The 19,540-nt window shown below is 40.6% G+C and overlaps 1 long non-coding RNA gene across 1 annotated transcript in view; it reads left to right on the top strand.

Annotated features, from left to right (window-relative positions):
• Positions 1 to 17,220, top strand: part of LOC102153297 — a 38,567-nt gene extending 21,347 nt beyond the window's left edge. The window contains exons 4-5 of the long non-coding RNA XR_005366377.1: positions 16,065 to 16,167; positions 16,438 to 17,220. This is a non-coding gene — a long non-coding RNA (uncharacterized LOC102153297). The remainder of the gene's footprint in view (positions 1 to 16,064; positions 16,168 to 16,437) is intronic.
• Positions 17,221 to 19,540: the final 2,320 nt, after the last annotated feature.

The raw sequence follows: 19,540 nt of genomic DNA, 5'->3' as shown, positions 1-19,540 counted from the left end.
TGGCTTTATTACTTCTCTTTATGTACTCCATTTGTTCTGATAAAACAGCTTTTTTTCCACACAGTAGCTCGTATTGCATATTAGCTTTGTTTTACAAGGATTTTAAAGACTGAGAGCCATTGGAACTTTGGTGGGCAGAGGATGGTCCAAAAACTGACGTGCATGAGATCATGTCAAGGAAATTCATATTTATAAATTATGTTTTAATGTATTAGCACATGAACAGTTTTGTACTGCCAGAGCAGCATCTTCCCCTGGCCCAGTATTAGGTGTGGAACATAACAGACAATCAGATAGTAAAGCACTTAACCATGATTCAGTACAGTGTGTAACTTTAAAATATACTTGTGAGTATTTTTATTCTCCTGATTGTCAGGGCATTTTTTCTTTGGCATGCCTTCCTTAGGAATGATTTTGAGTTATACTGATAAGTAAATCAAGGAAAGCATTTTAAGAAGACACAGGATGCCCATTTTAAATGGGTTATAATTGCAGGAAAAAGAGCTGGCTGCACTTGATGTGTTTTTCTTTTCCTTCATCACTAGAGCTTTGTCTAGATTCCTCTGACATAAAAAAAAAAAAAAACCCTTAAAGGTTACAATGATTTTTATTTCTTTTCAATTATTCATTTCAAATCTAAAGACAGCTATGCCACAGCCATGCATTTCTGCACTTAATACTTTTTAAAGTAGGGTAAGAAGATGGCCATACAAGAGCTACTGCAGTTTTACAGTTTTTCCTAGAGATCTGAGTTTGTTCTAGCTACATAGAATGCCTTGGTGTTTCAGTGGTGAGTTTCAGTGGTTCCAAGTATCACTTTCATTTTTTTTCTGGTTATAAAAGCAATAACACTTGTTGCCTTTTTACCCTTTCACCCACAATAATTATATCTGCTTTGTAGAGAGAAAGTAGTCATAGTAACTGAGAGCAAAAACTCTGGAGTCAGGCAGAAACTTGGCTCACATCCTGACCCTGTCATTTATTAGAGGGGTCACTTTGACAACTTTACCTCCCTAAAGTTCAGTTTCTTCATCTGCAAAAGTGGGCTAAAATAACCTATCTCTTGAAATTACTGTGAAGCCTCAGGTAAAAATGCTTAGAAATATTCCTAGGACCTGATGGATGATCCATCAATGTGCTTACTATCTTAGCAGGAATGGAGAAGATCCTGGAGGAACTCAATATCCACCCATAACTGAGTTGTTTAAGTAGAACTTGGCAGGTTCTCCCTTCTTGGCTTCTCTAAGAATCCTGGATTCTTAAACGAAATAGCAAGATGTGTCTATCTCCTCAGTTCTACAGCTTAAACTTGATGGACTCTAGACATTAAGTTATCTCTTAGACATGAAGAAACTCTAACTTATTTTCCTACTGGTTATTATTAAATGAGCAAAATAGAATTAGCTTCGACTGGGCTGGGCCTGCTTTCCAATGCTGTGCTGTGGATTTCCATATTAGTTCAATATACGATCTCAGAGGTTACCAGGGTCATGAGAAAAAAGCCCTTTCCCAGCCCACATCTTGACAAGACCCCAATATCTTGATATGAAAAGTTTTTTTTTCAGTGTTAAAAGTTTTTTTGAGTTATTTTATCATAGCAGTCTGGGAGGCAATGGAGATGGCTATTCATCAAAACCATGCTAGCCATGAGATAGCTAAATTCTAGAATTAAAGTGACTAGCTCAGGATCCCAAAGCTAATGAGTAGCAGAATCAAGACCCAATCTCAAGCTCTCCAGAGATAAGATCTTTAACTTCTTATTCACTGCCTCTCTGCTCTTACACTTAAGTCTTAGGTAAACATCTTGCTCAGCAGTTACCAGGTTTGGGTTAGTACAACAATCATCTGAGGAGTCTGTGAAAATGCAGAAACATAAACCCCTCTCCAGATATTCAGATCTGCCTGCCGATGCAGAGATGAGGCCTGTGAATTTGCAGGTTTCACCAGCTCCTAGGCAATTCTGATGTGGAATCACATTTGTAGAAGCTTGGAATTCCTAGAACTCTGTTGTTCTCTAGGTCACAATACCACTCCTCTCAGAACATCCTCTCAGAAGACCAGACCATTTTCTCAATATCCTCTACAGATGTAGAGAAAATTTCATCAGCTTAGGTTAAGCTGTGCAGCAGGAATAAAAGATTTCCAACATCAGTGGCTTATAAAAGCAAAGGTTAATTCACTGGGCTCACATTTATGCCCCTACAATTTGGATATGAATATACTACATGTCCTTCTCATTTGGGGACCTGGGCTGAAGAACAGTCCCTATCTGGGACATCTGACGTCACAGTAGAGGGCAAAGAGAAATGGCAGATTCTCATGAGGGCTCTTAAAGTTTTTGCTAGGAAGCATCGCATCCCATTTCCACTTATATTTCACTGACAAAAGAAAATCATATTCCTCAGCTTGCTGTCAAGGAGTCAGGAAATCGACTCCTCCCTTAGAAATGAGCTGGGAGCTAGTTTTAGTCATTATTTTCACAGTAACATAATGAACCATAGGGACCACGTAGGCATAGGTGGGTCTGATTGTCCATTTTTCCTGAACTAATCAAGATTTCTTCTCCTAATGAATTATTTGCTGGCTAACGTAATATTTTGCCACCATAATCTCCTCCTTTTCTTTATTTAACTATTCTTTATAGTTATTATGTTCTCTACCTCGTTTGGTCTTACACCTAAATACTTTTGATTATTTAAAGATCTAAGCATAAAGACTCCTAACTCTGGGAAAAGAACTAGGGGTGGTGGAAGGGGAGGAGGGTGGGGGGTGGGGATGAATGGGTGACGGGCACTGATGGGGGCACTTGACGGGATGAGCACTGGGTGTTATTCTATATGTTGGCAAATTGAATACCAATAAAAAATAAATTTATTTAAAAAATTAAAAAAAGAAAAAAAAGATCTAAGCATCTAAGTTCCAAATTCTAAAATTTTATATTGTTATTAACATTGTTCTAGGTTAAGAAATGTGCTTTAATATATTTAAAGAGAACTCTGGGTCAAACAGTGATCTGGGTCAAACTATCTTATAATGTCTATTTCTGCTTTTGGAGCATGCCAGTGGCTACTGGCCACATGCTTCAATCAAAGGCAATTTTCCTTTCTCTGTTTAGCTCTGGTTCCCAACCAGCAGAGAGAATAACTTTGAAGCTTTCCCATTTTTGTAATAAACAGGCACTTCAAATGCCAGTGTCCTATTCATCATTAAAATTCATCTTATAGTTTGACCCTTCCCTGCACCTGCCCACGTAGATGATGGTTAGGTGATGGTGGAGCTGAACTGTCTGTTTGGTCTCTGGGTCCACAAAGAATAAACACAACAAGAATAACCTTTCTTATTTTCTCTGCTGAGTAAGTGGTTGTTAGGTAATGTATGAATCCAATATATTTAAAGACAGAAGAATTAAAAAAAAAAGACAAGAGAATATCATTAGACTAACAAGATATAAGATCAAACACATTCCCCCACTTTAGAGTGACCAGGACTGCATGCATGCATGCATACATACATACATATATACATAAATAGAAAGTGGCTTACAGGGAGTCAGTATGAGTTTGCACAATAAGCTGTATTATTTATTTGCAATTTGATTTTCTGTTCTTGGGGATTGCAAATTTTATTTGAAATTTTACCTTTAACCTAATAAACTACACGTAATCTCTGTAAGACCAATGGGAAACAGGAGTGAGCTCTAATATATCAATACTTACTCATTCTCTCTCTTGTTCTTTCCTTCTTCTTTCCCCTTGCCTTCCCTTCCCCTTTAAAAATCTAGTAATAATAAAAAAAAATCTAGTAATATTCCCAATCATTTTATTAATGAGTTCTCATCCACCCAATGCATAAAGGTATAATGAAAGGCTATTATGGGTCAGGCCCTCATCAGGGCACTGGAGACAGTGCTCATGAACAAAACTTAGTTCCTGCGCCCATGGACACTACATTCTAATGAGCACATATGGCATCTTGTGTTTTCTATTCATAATATGCACTTATTTATAACACACTTAACTGAATTTTGCTGAACACTTACTATGTGCCAGGCATAGCTTCAAACGCTAGGGATAGAATAGTGAATAAAACCAACAGAAGTCCCTACATTCATGGACCTTACATTTAGCAAGGGGAAGTCGATAATGAACACAAATGTAAGACAAAACGTATATCAGAGTGTGTAAAGTGCCGATGGAGGGAAGTAAATTGGGAAAAGAAAAACAGGAGAGCTTGGGGTTGTGACTAAGTTAGGATGTCTGAAGTTAATGAGGAAGGAAGTAATGTTCAGGGCATCAGAGATAAAAGCAGGTGCAAGGGCCCTGAGGCATAAAAGTGCCGATATTTTCAAGGGGGCAGGAAGACAGTCCTAATGAAGGTAATAACATACATATATAATGATGGCATGTCTAAGCCAGCTTCTATTTGAGGAATAATAAACACTGAATCATTAACTGGAGTAATACTGGAGTGGGCAGAGAGCACAGGATTATAGCGAAAGAGTTTTGTAATTATTCTTAACACCTAAAATAGATTCACCATGATGAAAATGAGCCTACTAGAAATGACAGCAGGAAAGGTCTTCACAACCTGTCTTTGCCTGCACAGAACCTCATAAAAAAAAAATGCATCCAGATGTTGACTGCAAGATAATTAAAAAGCTTTATCCATTTTTTTTGGATATTTTTTGTTGGAGTTCCATTTGCCAACTTATAGTATAACACCCAGTGCTCATCCCACCAAATGCTCCACTCAGTGCCCGTCCCCCAGTCCCCAACCCCCCACCCACCTCCCCTTCCACCACCCTTTGTTCGTTTCCCAGAGTTAGGAGTCTCTCATGTTCTGTCTCCCTCACTGATATTTCCCACTCATTTTCTCTCCTTTCCCCTTTATTCCCTTTCACTATTTTTTATATTCCCCAAATGAATGAAACCATATAATGTTTGTCCTTCTCCGATTGACTTACTTGACTCAGCTTTACACTTTTAATCCAGATGTTGAAACTATGCAGCTAAAGAAAAACAAGTACTTTCTTTCTGGAAACAACCAACTTGTGTGTTCAGTAGTGAATAAAATACAATGACTTGAGTCTATTTTTTTCCCTTTTTCCATGAGCTGTAATTCTCAAGACGCTCTGTAATTTCCCAGGCAGCTTATTCCTAAACTCTTCCTGTTTTTCTCCATCCTCTGCAAAATGGTAGAAACAGTTCTCTGCACCAAAGCCCTGAAATTGACCTGATTTTACACCAAATGCTTAAAAAATCATAATTTTATCTATTATAAAATCATAAGTAATTATAATTAGTAGCCCTAACTGACTACATGACTACACATGATTATTTTCAATGCTTTGTACTGGCTTATACAAAACGTACACTTTTCAGGTGCCATTATTAGTGGTAGTGGTGGCAGCAGGAATTCAAGTCTTATGTTAAATAAGCTCCTTTGGACTGTCTTTTCAAAATGCCCATCATTAGGGGGTCCCTAGGTGGCTCAGTGGTTTAGCACCTGCCTTCACCCAGGGCATGATCCTGGAGTCCCGGGATCAAGTCCCACATCGGGCTCCCTGCATGGAGCCTGCTTCTCCCTCTGCCTTTGCCCCTGCCTCTCTCTCTGTGTGTGTCTCTCATGAATGAATGAATGAATGAATGAATGAATGAATAAATAAATAAATAAATAAATAAATAAATAAATAAAAAATAAATAAATAAAATATTTTTTTAAAAAAGCCCATCACTATCAGGCCTTTGAAGACTGATTGTTAGAGGTGGAAGTCCTATAATTTTATCAAGGAAACTAATAAAAATATCAAGAGACCGTGACAGCATTGTCAAAAACCCTCAATTGCTTTGAGGATGGACTAGAATTTGGATGCTGACAATGATATTTAGAAGCTGTTTAACAACTTGACAGCTATATAACCCCTCGGGCCCTGAGTAAAATCATTATGCCTGCCCCACAGAGCTCTATACAGGAAAAGGTAATATCACCTATGAGATGCTTTGCAAAATCTCTGCACACAATGCATGTTAGCTAATATTATGAATAAATAACATGTAGTTATCTGCTCATTTACACAAGGATCTGGCCAAAAGCCATATATGAGGGATATTATATTATTATTATTATTATTATTATTATTATTATTATATGAGGGATATATATCTTTCTCTGGGTCTTACTTGTTTTCAGGGAGGGGTGGAAGGAGGGGGTCAGAGGGCAAGGAAAGTCTGGTTTCAGGAACAGGACATTGAGCACTACATTACTTCTACCTTGAGCTGTCAATCACCTGAATCACACTTTCCCAGACTGTCTTCTGGTTTTGTCCTCCAGTAGGAACATATCGCCACTTGGTGAAAATGAGATTTGCCCTTTGTTAATAAAATTCTACCTTATCTCAAATCAGAATTCTAAAGTGTATTAGTTTTAAAATGGTTAAATCATTTCTTCAGTGGTTTAACTTCTTTTATGCAGAGAGCATCCAAGAGGAGAATCGTTATTAAACACTCAAAAGAAAAAAAAAGTCTCTCAAAGCAGGACTGGCTGTTTAATAAATAATCCATTGAATTCTTGCAGCCCTTTCTTTCAGATAAAAAGCAACAGCGAGGCCCGTTAAAGAAACCCATCACGGCAAAACCCACACCCAACAGAAAGTGTCTAATAGATTGAGATGACGGTACAAAGGGCTAAAAGAAGCTTGTCTTTGTAGGGAGAACAAAGATGTCTCTGGCAATTAGAAGCATGTTCTCTGTTTTAGCTGCGCTCAAGGGGAGTCTGGGGAAACCATAGTGCTTAGGATGCTGTCAGGATGCCCTTCCTCCAAAGCAGGTGGCAGAAGCACGTTAGTGGGGGAGAAAACAAGGATCAAATCAGTCTGTTTGGCATGGTACTATTTTAAATGCATTATATTATCATTGTAGTCTCATGTTTTTTTATGGTCCAGCTGTTCTAATGTTTTATTTTTGTCTAGTATATGGATGTATATTTGCATGCTGATAGGAAGATAAGCCACAATAGAAAGCAAAGTCTAAAACAAGTTCATCCCCTGGGGACCTGTGGTAACCTGGCAGGCAAGGCCCTTTAGATCTGGGACTGTTCTCCCATTTGAGAGCCTCCTGTCTCTACCTTCATATCTGTACCCAATGCTCTGGCTACACCAACGAATTTTTGGTCTCCAAGTAAGATGTCCTCCAAGAATTTTAGCAGCCCTTTTATCTCCTGGCTTGTCCTACTCACAACCCACAGGCATGCTGTCCTGCTGGGTGCACTTTTCCCACCAGGAAGCCCTGGCTCACTTTTACCCACAGAGTTCTTTCTTCCCTGGCTTCTCTTCAGGGTGCCCAATGCCACACTTTCTTCAAGTTCAGAACCCTGTATGCCCTGTAACTATATACTCATAGGTCTCCCCAATGAGGCCAGAAATAGTCATCACCTTAGACCAAGTTCCAGTTCTCTAAACACAGAGAGGGACTCACTGAATATTAAAATGAATGAATAAATCACTGAATGTAAATTCATGAATAAAGCCTATCACCAGAGAATAATAGGGTACTTTTTGTTTGTCTTCAGCTTTCCTTAAACTGGCATCCACCCTAGAGCTTCCCAGAGGTGAAGATGTTCTAGGCTGTTCAGTTTGGGCAATTAAGGATTTACCACTCCACTCTTTTACTTCTTGACAAGCAGCCAGACCAGTATTGTGTCTGGATAGAACTGAAAAAACTAATTTATAAAACAGGAGAAAATTCAGTCTAGAGTTGCTGAGTAATCCCATTTTCTTCATTGAAAAGAAAAAGATGAAAAAAAAAAAAAAAAAAAAGAAAAGAAAAAGATGTCTAAAACTGATCAAGTGATATAAATTATCAAATATACAAAATAACAGGATTTCATATGTAGGACTGTTAAAATGAATGACTTCAGGTCAAGAAAAAAGAAGGGTTTAAAAAAAAAAATTCATGAGAGACAGAGAGAGAGTCAGAGATAGGCAGAAGAAGCAGGCTCCCTGTGGAGAGCCCGATGTGAACTCGATCCCAGAATCTTGGGATCACATCCTGAGCCAAAGGCAGATGCTCAACCACTGAGCCACCCAGGTGCCTCAAGAATAAAAATCTTGAAAAATGAAGAATAAAGGCATTCACCTGTGGCCCTATCTGACTTGGGGAGCTCTCAAGGCTCTGCCTCTGAGAGCACATGGTGACTGGTGAACAGATGCTGGGCACAGAGATTAGAGGCCCATTCAAATACACCCCAACAAAAGACCCTGAAGCTGAGAAAGCCACAGACTACTGTGGTAATGTAAAGGGACATCCCCAACGCAATCCTGCTTCACTCCAGACAGAAGTATTATAAAAGGAGACAAGCTTTAAAATGCTAGTTCCCTGTCCTTAAGTTTGCCCAAGAAACTAATGGTCTTGGTATTTCACATTAAAAATATTCATTCAATATCTGCTCATATCCAGGCTCTGTAATGCCATCACACACATGGTTGTCCTGTGCCCTGGAAAGGTTGCAAGTCTAATAAGGGGAGACAGACAAGTAAATCAAGTTAATGTAATAATTTGCTCTAAAATCCATTATAGAGTGGGTTTAGACTTCTGTGGGGACATTAAGAAAAACCCAGATACTCCACTGCTATGGCTGAGAAGTTCAGGAAATGGTTCAAAGAGGAGGCAGCTCCAGAACAGAGGTATAAGAGGTGATTATGTGGCTCTGGAGCACAGTTCTTATGGATGTATAGTGGATGAGGGGAAGGCATGCTCTCTAGGGGTGTGTATTTGAGGGACTTCCAGCAGTTGATGGGACTAGATGATGGTGTGTGTGGGGAGTGCTGAGGAATTGGGGCAGGTAGGAGGTTGGTCAGGTAGACAGAGCTGATTATTAATGCATTGATGTACCAGACTGGGGAAGTAGGGACTCTAGCCTATAGGTGATAGAGCCCTTCTTTAACGGATCAGAAAGGGTAAGAGGGACCAGAAATAAGGCAATTCCTTTACTCTTTAATTTACATATATTATCTTTTGGCCCGCAGACTCACTTTTGTAATAAGAATTTGAGGTACCAAGCATTCATGCTGGGCATCAAAATCTTTCAATACCTGTAACTCACTTCCCTACCCTTGGGCCTGTGCTATCTAATCTACTTGAGACCTGCAGGCTTTTAATTGTCTGAGATATTTAATTGGCTCAGAACCAAAGCTACACCTTCTTGCATGATGGTGTGTTCCCCCATTAGCTCATGGAACATGGATATTTATTTCCCTTCTTTTGTCCGAACTTGACTCACCAAATCACACAACTTACGGTCTACTATGCTAAAAATCTTGGTATGATTTCCAAACCCTCACACCTCACCAAACACGAGTCCATACTTCTCCATAATATATCCAAAGCCAGGCGCCAGGCATGTCATCTCTACATGCACCTGCATCAGGACTATCTGGATCTACCCCAGACCTCCTAGATGAAGACAAATGGAGAGTAAGGCCTGGGACTCTGCATTACAGCAAGGTCTCCAGGAGGTTTTTAATCTCACTGATGTGTGCAACAGACTGGTCTAATTCTAGATAAACTCATGGAAAAATATAGCCTCATGCGTATTTTGAAAGTAAATGGCTCCAATTTAAGTTAAAATTGATTTGGGCATTTCAGGGAAATAGACGTTTAGAGTTCTCCAAAATATAATGTTCCTAAGCAGGAAAACACATAATAGTAATTGTTATATAAGCTTTTGTGTTACTCTGCCAAATCAAATGATCCTTTGGTGGCTCATTTCTCCCTACCTCACTATCTTCACTTCTGATGTTGAGGTTACTGACTTCACACCTCTTCTTTCCAATGTCAGTTTCTTTTGCCCAAAGCCTTACTTGAAAGTGTTGGAGAAATGTGTTAGTCCCTATTCTCTCAGCACAAGTCACCTTTCTAGAGGCTGTCATTAGCTCAATCCCACACTTTTGGCTTAGCTAGCCATTAAATAAGCATGGTGGGCAGTAAGGGGTGTTTAAGAGCTGTGGGAGACACTGAAAGAGTATGAAGGACATAGATCCGAGTGAGAAGGGCTGTAGTTCACCAAGAATGAGGAATGTGGGAGGGCCCTGGGAGGACCCTAGTACAGTGGAGGCACCCTGGCCAGCAAAGAACTGGCAGTAATGACCTTAAGACAGAATGTGGCATAATGGGAGTTAAGAGCAAATTTAATATTGTTCAGTGTTCAAAGGAGCCTTTTTCTTTGTGGAGTAAAAATGAAGCTATTTCACTGCATATAAAAAATGGCAATATTTCTGACTGTCCCAGTGTATTTTTAGCTGTTGAGATGAGATGACTATCTTATAACCATAGTTAATGCATGATTTTCAATGGTTCAGATTGTCCATGTTGCAGATTTGGGTATGACATTTTGGGATCTCTTTGTGTTAAGGAAAGATAGATGTCTTTCTTTGTTAATGATTTAGAATAATTTTTATCTGAGCTCAAACAGATTTTGTGCTTTTTGAGGACCCTTTTCTCTCTTTAAAATGACAACGGGAGGGGACAAAAATAGGTCTGGAAGGCATTTCAAAGCCATCTAATCCAGTCCCCTTGCCCCATGTGGGAAGGTGTTTCCATTTGAGCCATTCTGGACACTAATTTGTTTGGACACAAATACCATGACATTCAAACAGAACATCCAAGACTTGGTTGCACCAAACACCCAGACCCAGAGGTGCTAAAATGAGGAACACATAAGGTTTTAGGCATAAAACATGTCAAGTCAAGACATAAAAACATTAGTTTATCAATTTTAATGAGTCTATGCTCACTTCTAAGAACTAAAAGGTCATTTTCTGACCAGCCATCCCAACGCATTGATGCAATTCGGTCATGCATCTTCACATAGGACAATTTTGGAACAGTGGACAAGTTTTTATTTTGCAATTCAACAAATGTACATGAAACACTTTAAAGGCATTTTGGAAGAAGCCAATTCATATTTTATGAAAGACACTCCTATATTTGGCTTGCAGAAAGATAAACTGGACAACTTCATGAGATGATAAGCTTTGTGAGGATGGGGACTCTGTACCTCATTCACATGATTTTATTCTCTAGGTCTATTACTGTATGAAAGTAAGAAGTGTTTAAAAATAGTTGCTAAATAAATACATGAATTAATGGGAATCTGGTTGTATGTGGGGATCCACCTTTTTGCCTTTAGAAATTCAGCCTAAAGAAATCAGCATGAAAGAGATAAAATATTTGGCTACATAGATTCTCATATAAATGTAAAGATGTAAAGAATGGGAGGGTGGTGTAGGTCATGTGCTTCTGGTTATGGAATGAATAAGTCACAAAGATGAAAGGTATAATGCAGGGAATTTATTTTAAAAATTTTAAATTGAGATTTATTAAGTTATAGTACTGCATATAATGGAGCACTATGAAGTTATTAAGATGGTGTTATGTAATTGGAATAAAATAAATTGAGCTACAGAGAAAAAATGATGTAATATAAAAGTTGATTACCTAGGTTGATGAACTAGGTTGACAAATATAAAAGTAGATTACCAGTCTTTAATAACTATCAAAATGACTATGAAACTTATCAGAGGATCTTGGGATTACAAAGAATATTATTTCCTTATTTTTGTTTATTCTCTACTTTTTATCATGAATATGTATTACCTATTACATTTGAAGCAATATAATATTAAAAATATAGCACAATTAAAAGATTTTCCTCTCTCAACCTTTCACCTGAAAACTATCCAGTGAAAACTGAAATTGATACCTCCATTGATTAAGCTGTATCAAAGGTCATCAGTAAATTTCTTAGCTATTATTAGTTTCTGTTTAGATTAGACAGAAATTCATTTTTTAAAGATTTTATTTATTTTATTTATTTGACAGAGAGAGAGCACAACTAGGGGAAGAAGGAGAAGCAGGTTGCAGGGCTCCAGCAGGGAGCCCAATATGGGGCTCCATCCCAGGATCCTGGAATTATGATCTGAGTGGAAGCAGATGCTTAACCAACTGAGCCACCCAGGCACCCCAAGATTAGATAGAAATTCAAAGAAAAACTCAGTGTCAAAAAGATACAAGAGGCAAAAATGTTAACTCATATTAAGAAATGGCATTTCGGAAGTTAATCAGCATTTTTGGTGCCAATGGAAAATATAATAATTAACCACAATTTAATCAAAAAGAGAAGGTTAGGGGCACTTGAGTGGCTCAGTCAGTTAAGTGTCCGACTCTTGATTTCAGCTAAGGTCATGATCTCAGGGTTGTGAGATCAAGCCCCACATCAGGCTCTATGCTGCGCATGGAGCCTGCTTGGGAGTCTCTCCCTCTCTCTTTTCCCACACCCTCTCCTCCCCACCCCACCCCCAAAAAAATAAAAAATAAAGAAGGTTTGACTATAATTCAGAGCTCTGCAGGAGGAAAGACTGTTTTATATGGCCTGTTCTAGGAGCACCTGTTGTGGTGGGCCAGATTTGAAGTTCCACCTTTGTAATGTGCCTGTGAAGGAGAGACATGGCTGTGAAAACTCCTGTTAAGATGCCAAGTTACTATCGGGAGGAGGCACTGTCCTCAAACCAATGAAATGGATGGATCAGCACCAATGGTCATCTTACCTCACCAGGTGGCATCAAATTTACCTCTTAGTCTGCTCTGCCTGCTATTAAAAAAGTACCATAGACTGGATGGCTTAAACAACAAACACTTCCTTCTCACAGTCTGAAGGCTGAGAAATCCAAGATCAAGGCAGCAGCAGGTTCTGTTGTTAGTGAGGACCCTCTTCCTAGCTTGTAGACAGTCACCTTCTCACTGTATGCTCACATGCTCTTTCCTCATTGCATGAAAGTGAGAAAGTGCTAGTGTCTTCCTGCTCCATAAGAACACTGATCCCATGAGAGGGATTTCTTCCTACCTTAATTCTTCTCAAAAGTTTCACCTCATGATTTCAATGATTTCTTCCTACCTTAATTACTTCTCAAAGGTTCTGCCACCTAACACCATCACATTGGGGGTTGGGAGTCAAGAAATGAATTTTGCAGGAATGCTAACATTCATCCACTCACCCTTCTTTCTGCTAGTTTCTAGCCAGTTGTAGCTGAAAATACAACTCTGGGAAAAGGATGAATAAATTTTGTGCTTTGAGCACAGAACAAATTCCTGGGTGTGGAACTGCCTGGTGCAGAGTAAAAAGTAAGGTCATGTGTTGTGAAGGAAGTCAGTCAGGGTAAAGTAGGAGGTAGCATTTACTGAGGACTTCCCAGGGACCAAGCATGGCTTTATCCACTATTCATTTTGAGCCTTTCATGAATTTCTATGAGCTAGAATTATAGTCTACATTTTACCCATGAGGAAAGTAAGGCTTAGGCAGGTAAGGTCACATGGCTAAGAAATGGTGGGACTAACTTCAGAATGCAGAAATGGTTGACTCCAAAGCTGGTGCCCTTTCCACTTACTAATGTAAACTAATAGAATTTAATTTCTATGATAACAAGGATCTTTGCCTGTCTTGTTCACAAATGCTTATTCCAAGCATACAAAACAATCCACATAGTGGGCGTTCAGAAAGTGTTTGTTGAATGAATGAGCAAATGAATTGATCAAGATAAAACTATAACCAACAGGGAAAGATAAAAAATTCTACATTTTTCTTCTTGAGCTGAATCTTCATAGACATTGCAGACTGAACTCATTAAAAATGGGTAGCTGTGTCTTGGTCTGCAAATGTTCAGAGTGACAAAGCACACATATCTCAATAATATTCACAATTACAATTAATTGCTAAAAGATGACATCAGTAGAAAAATATTCATTCTGGTTGGAGGAATGATTCCCATCTGACAGTAATAACATGCCACCCAGCAGGCTCTTTCTCTCCTGAGGCTGCCCATTGAAGCTCTCCTCACTGCAGCTGCCCAGTGGGACAGGAGAGCTGCCAAGCAGAGCTGAGACCAGGGAGAGCTGCCATCAGCTGATGCAGCCAATCTGATGTCTTCTTCCTCTGCAGCTGGCTTTACACTTTTTATTTCAGCTGTCCTCGAATACAGCCCAAACACAGTGCCTTAACATTTTAGTCAGTCCTCTGTTCAGCACATTCCCAATCTAATTTAAATGATGCCAAACAGCATTTGCAGTCATCTTGCATAGGCGGTTCCTCCAAGAAGCTTCATTTGAAATCTACCCCCATGCAATTCACACCCCAAGGACTGTGTGAAAGACCAGAATCAACTGAATTGTGATAGATTATTATTCGTGTGCATCTAGGACAAGGCTAGACCTCTGGACCTGTGTACATCAACTTTGCCTTGAAGGTGTCAAATTACAACACAACTCTGAAAAAGTATGTGAACTCTACAAGCTTCAGTTCTCTCTTTTATAAATTGGGGCCAACATAACCTTTCAAAACACTTGTGAGTATTAAATGAAATAATGCAGGGCCTGTAGTTCTCTCATTCCACGAACAGTCATCATGACCCTGAGAGGACGCACGGCTTCCTTTAGTCAAACAGCTAGTAGGTGGCACTCTGGAATTAGTACTCAAGTTCCCAACTCTGCATTCACTTGTCCTCCTGTCAAATGGCCCAACTTCAGACAGGAATTAGAGCACATTTTGTATCATAACCTGGCAACTGTCAGTCTAAAAAGCCAATCTAGTATTTTTTAAAAGGAAGAACAATATAAAAATTATATTTTAATCTAGTGCTTTGTTCTCAATATGCTGAGATACTTCACTCCCTACTTGCATCATTTTGTTAGTCATAATATGAGCCTGGAGGATAATAATTATTTATATTATTCATGGAAGAGTAACTCATCCTGAATTCAAGAAGTAGGTGTAAGGAAAATGTTTTATCTTCCTATGGGGGAAAAAAAAGAAAAGAAAGAAAGAAAAACAAAAAAAGCTGTGATTTTTTTTTAATTTAAATAAATGATTCTCAAACCTGATCCTAGGATAAATTTGTACTGCCAGATATTTTAGTAAGTATTTAGGTTCAATCAAAATATTACTCCAATAGGTTCACAAGAAATGCCTAATGGTTAATAATTTTTAAAATCCCAGTGTGAGCTGTTCCATTTTGTCGATGGCCAACTTTATTTCAGAATTTACAAATGAAGTGTCAAGTTACTTGGCATATGAAATAATCAAGAAAAATTTTAAAAACACAGAAAGAGGATCAACATGAGGGTGGCTGTTGAGGTTGAACACTGTGGAACTCTCAATACTGCCCTGGACCTTGCAGCTAATGTAGGAGCCCTTGTGTCTGAAAGGTAGTCTGTTAACACAGTCAGCAAGTTAGTAAGTCTTTTAGGGTTAGACAGGCCTGGATTCAAATTCTGGCTGTGCCACTTATAAGCCCTGTGACATTGAGTAAATAAACATTTAAATATCAGCTCAGCACTTGTAATAGGGATGATAATTGTAGTCTTACAGGGTTACTATGAAAACTGGATGAGATAATTTGAAAAAAAAAGTAGGGAACTACTTAGCATGTGGCAAGCACTCAAGAAATGTCATGTTTATTTACTTATCTCACTCCATAGTATAGTACTCATTACCACCTCCTTATACCACCTCCCCTGGTTCCTTAACAATACAAGTCACAGTTCAATTCAGTTCACTAAGCATTTCACTGGTTCCCTAAATTGTGTCCTATAAGAAATTTCTTCATCCTGAGACCAATACCAATCTTTGGATCAGGGGAGTATGTGCTCTTGAACTGCTTTCAAAATCAGTGCTAGCACTAGGATATAACCACCAACCTGTGCGCATGCACACACACGCAGTACAAGGACTATGGACAGGCTAACCTCATTAAAAATCGGTACATGCAAGAGGCAAATGCAATTATTTACAGGAGCTCTGAAAATCAGTTAAGTTTCCCCTAAAAATCCTTCAGGATTTAGAAAAAATAACAAGTTGCAGGATAATGAAAAGGTAAGATCTTCTGACTACTGGGGGAATGGGAAGGGTTTACACCACATGAAAGATGTTCCTGTGTTCTTAGACTGCTTCAATTTGGAGCCCAGCAGCATCTGTTTTGACCAGGGGAATTTTCTCCCTCTCCTTATCCACACTGGCAGGAAGAAGATGAAGCTCTTTGGGAAATACTGTGCTGAGATTTTCTTGATACATCAGGCTAAACTGTCTTATTGAATCTTACAACCCCATAAAACCTGCATTAACGTGAGTAATACAGTAGTCTGTCCCTTATCTGCAAGGACCCAAGTAGATGCCTGAAACCATGGATATACATATACACAAACCGTACATAGCCTATGTTTTTTCCTGTACATACATAACATACCTCTGATAAAATTATAGTTATAAATTAGGTACAGTAAGGGACAAAAACCAGTAACTCATAATATAACTATTATAACAATATATTATGATAGAAGTTATGTGAATGTGATCTCTCTCTTAAAATATCTTATTGTTCTGTGTTCACCCTAGTTCCTTTATGATAGGAGATGATAAAATGCCTATGTGATAAAAAGAAATGAGGGAAATAACATAGGCACTGTGATGTACCTTTGAGCTACTGCTGACCATCTGATGATACATTAGAACAAGGGCCATCTGCTTCCAGACTGCTTCTAGAATGGCCAGAGGGAACTGGAAATGCAGAAAGCAAAAATCACAGATATAGTGGGACTACTGTACCTACTCACTACCTGATTCATCTTTCTGGAGAAGCACAACATTCCTCCTGGTCATTTCAACAGTCTGCTGTTTTGCTCAAAAGATAATTTGGAAGCAGTGATTGCAAACAGTCAGTAAGAATTGGGCCATTATTGTTTTGGATCCAGCCACATAGCCCTAACTCGCTCTGGCAGCTCTGCATCCATCAAATGGAATATTGTGGAAGGAAGGCCCCTAATCCCCACAGGACTTCCTTTTCCATAAATTTTCACTGCTGACACTACTGCCTTGGCTCAGGATATAGGTATGCAGCCAGCTGGAAGGATGAGACAAATCACTGCAGGGTAAGTACACACTATGGATGTTGGTAAAATATCATTCCCCATTAAGGTGGAGTGGAGTATCACCAAACAGAAGATGGAAATTTTATGTAATTCAAAAATATCCCCTGATTACCTACTGGCTCCACCTGGCTACCTATTAGATATATGAGCACCTGGAAAAGTTACTCAATTTTTTCAAACCTCAATTTTCTCACCTATAAAATGGAGACAGTTATAGAGCTCTACATAAAGTTATTGTGTGGCTTAAATGAGATACTTGATGTATGTAAAGTAATATTTTTAAGGGCTCAGAGTAATTGTTGGCACATGGTAAATGACATTTAGATGATTGTTCATTACATAAAATGTCTTGTCTAGCTCCTGGCAGATATGTATCACTGTCATCAACAACAGTGAGTCAGGCACTGTGCTCAACATAATGACGGGAAACAAATATTAAAAACATACAATACAGAGGGCGGGGCGAGATGGCAGAGGATTGGGGTCCTCGCCTCGCCTGGCCCCACCAACTCACCTAGATACCTTCCAAACCATCCTGAACACCTACGAATCCGGCCTGAGACTTAAAGAGAGAACAGCTGGAGCGCTACAGAGGGAAGGGTTTTCGCCTCTAGCAAGGTAGGGAGGTGTGGACACAATGGAATAAGAAAGAATCCAGTGGGGGAGGCCCCGGGGAGCCGGCCGAGGCCGGGGTGAAAGCCTCGGCACAGGGAGGCCCCGCCCGGGGCAGCGGGAACTTCACATCCGCCCCGGATTCTTCCCGAGGGAAAGGCGCTGAGCGGGGAGCCCGGGCGGAGCCGCGGAGGGGCCGTGGGGCCTCCAGCCTCCCGGGGTCACTGGCAGGACGTGCGCCCGGGGCAGGGCGCCCCACACCCCGCGGGCCGAGCGCGGGAAAGGGCTGGAGCGCCCGGCGGGGCCTCGGGGAGCAGCCGGGCGGGCGGGCGGGCGGGGGCTCCGGGCGGAGGGGGCTGCGCCCTGCTGCCTTCGGGAGCCGCGGCCCCGGGAGCGACCCCAGCAGCGCAGGCCCCGGAGCCCAGGGCGCGGGGGACACGGCCGGGACCCTGCGCTCCCCCCGGGACGGGGAGGCGGGGAGGGCCCGGGACGGCGGGGACGCTCCTGCCGCCGCCGCCAGGCGCCCCCGAGCTGTGCGGGGCCGCGCCCCCCGCCCCGGAGCATCCAGGCCAGTGCGGACGGGGAGCTGCGGTCGGTACCGCGGGAGCTGACGCCGGGGCTGGGGACCCGGCCGCCGCCAGGGGGGTTGTCCCTCCTGGGTCACCCTGCGCCTGGGAGGGGCGGGGCCGCCAGGGGACGGGGCCTCACGGGGTCAGCAGCAGGGGCGGAGCATCTCCCCAGGTGCACACACCTGAGAACCGGCACAGCAGGCCCCGCCCCAGAAGACCAGCTGGAAGGACGGGGAAGAGCAAGTTCTCCACCCAGCAGCGCTGGAAAGCTCCAGGGGAAGTCCAGGGATTTACAGTGTATAGGACCAGAGGGTACCCCTCCTATTTTTTTTCTTCCTTTTTCCAGTACAACACATTTTTATATCAGACTGTAAATTTCCAATTTTTTTCCTCTTTTTCCATCTTAACTACAATATTTTACCACCTCTTCATTTTTAAGATTCTTCCTTTTTGACTTTCATATTCTATAATTACAGAACCTACATATATTTTCCACTTCTAGATTCCCTTCAAAATACTCAACTTAATTTTCAGAGATATACAAGATATGTTTTGTTTTGTTTTGTGTTTTTTGTTTTCTCTGCCTCATTTTGTTCTACAATGGCAGAAGTTAATGCCTTCTAAAACATGACCTGCATGCACCCAGAATGAAGTGGTATACCATGCCTATTCCTTCTGTGAGATTCCTCATTCCCATTCTGCCCCCCTCCTTTACCTCATTTGTTTTGGTGGTCAATGGTGGGGCCTTCTAACAGGATTTATGGTTTATATAAATTTGGGACTGAGCATCTTCTAACATACAAACCTAATATACTCAGAACCAAGAAAATCACCCTCTAGGACCCCTCAGGTAGACTACATTTTACCTCCACTACAACTTCATCACCACCACCATCTCCCAGTCCCCTCCCTTTTTTTTCTTCTCCTTTTTTTTTCTTTTTTCTCTTTTTTTTTTTCTCTTCTTTGAGATTCTTGGCCTTTTATTTTTTTACTACTTTGTTTTAAATTTTTTCACCTTTTTTTTATAAATTTATTTTTTGTTGGTGTTCAATTTGCCAACATATAGAATAACACCCAGTGCTCATCCCCTCAAGTGCCCCCCTCAGTGCCCGCCACCCAGTCATCCCCACCCCCTGCCCACCTCCCCTTCCACCACCCCTAGTTCGTTTCCCAGAGTTAGGAGTCTCTCATGTTCTGTCTCCCTTTCTGATATTTCCCACTCATTTTTTCTCCTTTCCCCTTTATTCCCTTTCACTATTTTTTATATTCCCCAAATGAATGAGACCATATAATGTTTGTACTTCTCCGATTGACTTATTTCACTCAGCATAATACCCTCCAGTTCCATCCACGTCAAAGCAAATGGTGGGTATTTGTCGTTTCTAATGG

The sequence above is a fragment of the Canis lupus genome, chromosome 11, assembly GCF_011100685.1.
Source record: "Canis lupus familiaris isolate Mischka breed German Shepherd chromosome 11, alternate assembly UU_Cfam_GSD_1.0, whole genome shotgun sequence".
In the NCBI taxonomy this organism is placed as follows: Eukaryota; Metazoa; Chordata; class Mammalia; order Carnivora; family Canidae; genus Canis; species Canis lupus.
Note: the sequence above shows the minus strand (reverse complement) of the source record. Positions and strands in the feature narration are given on the sequence as shown.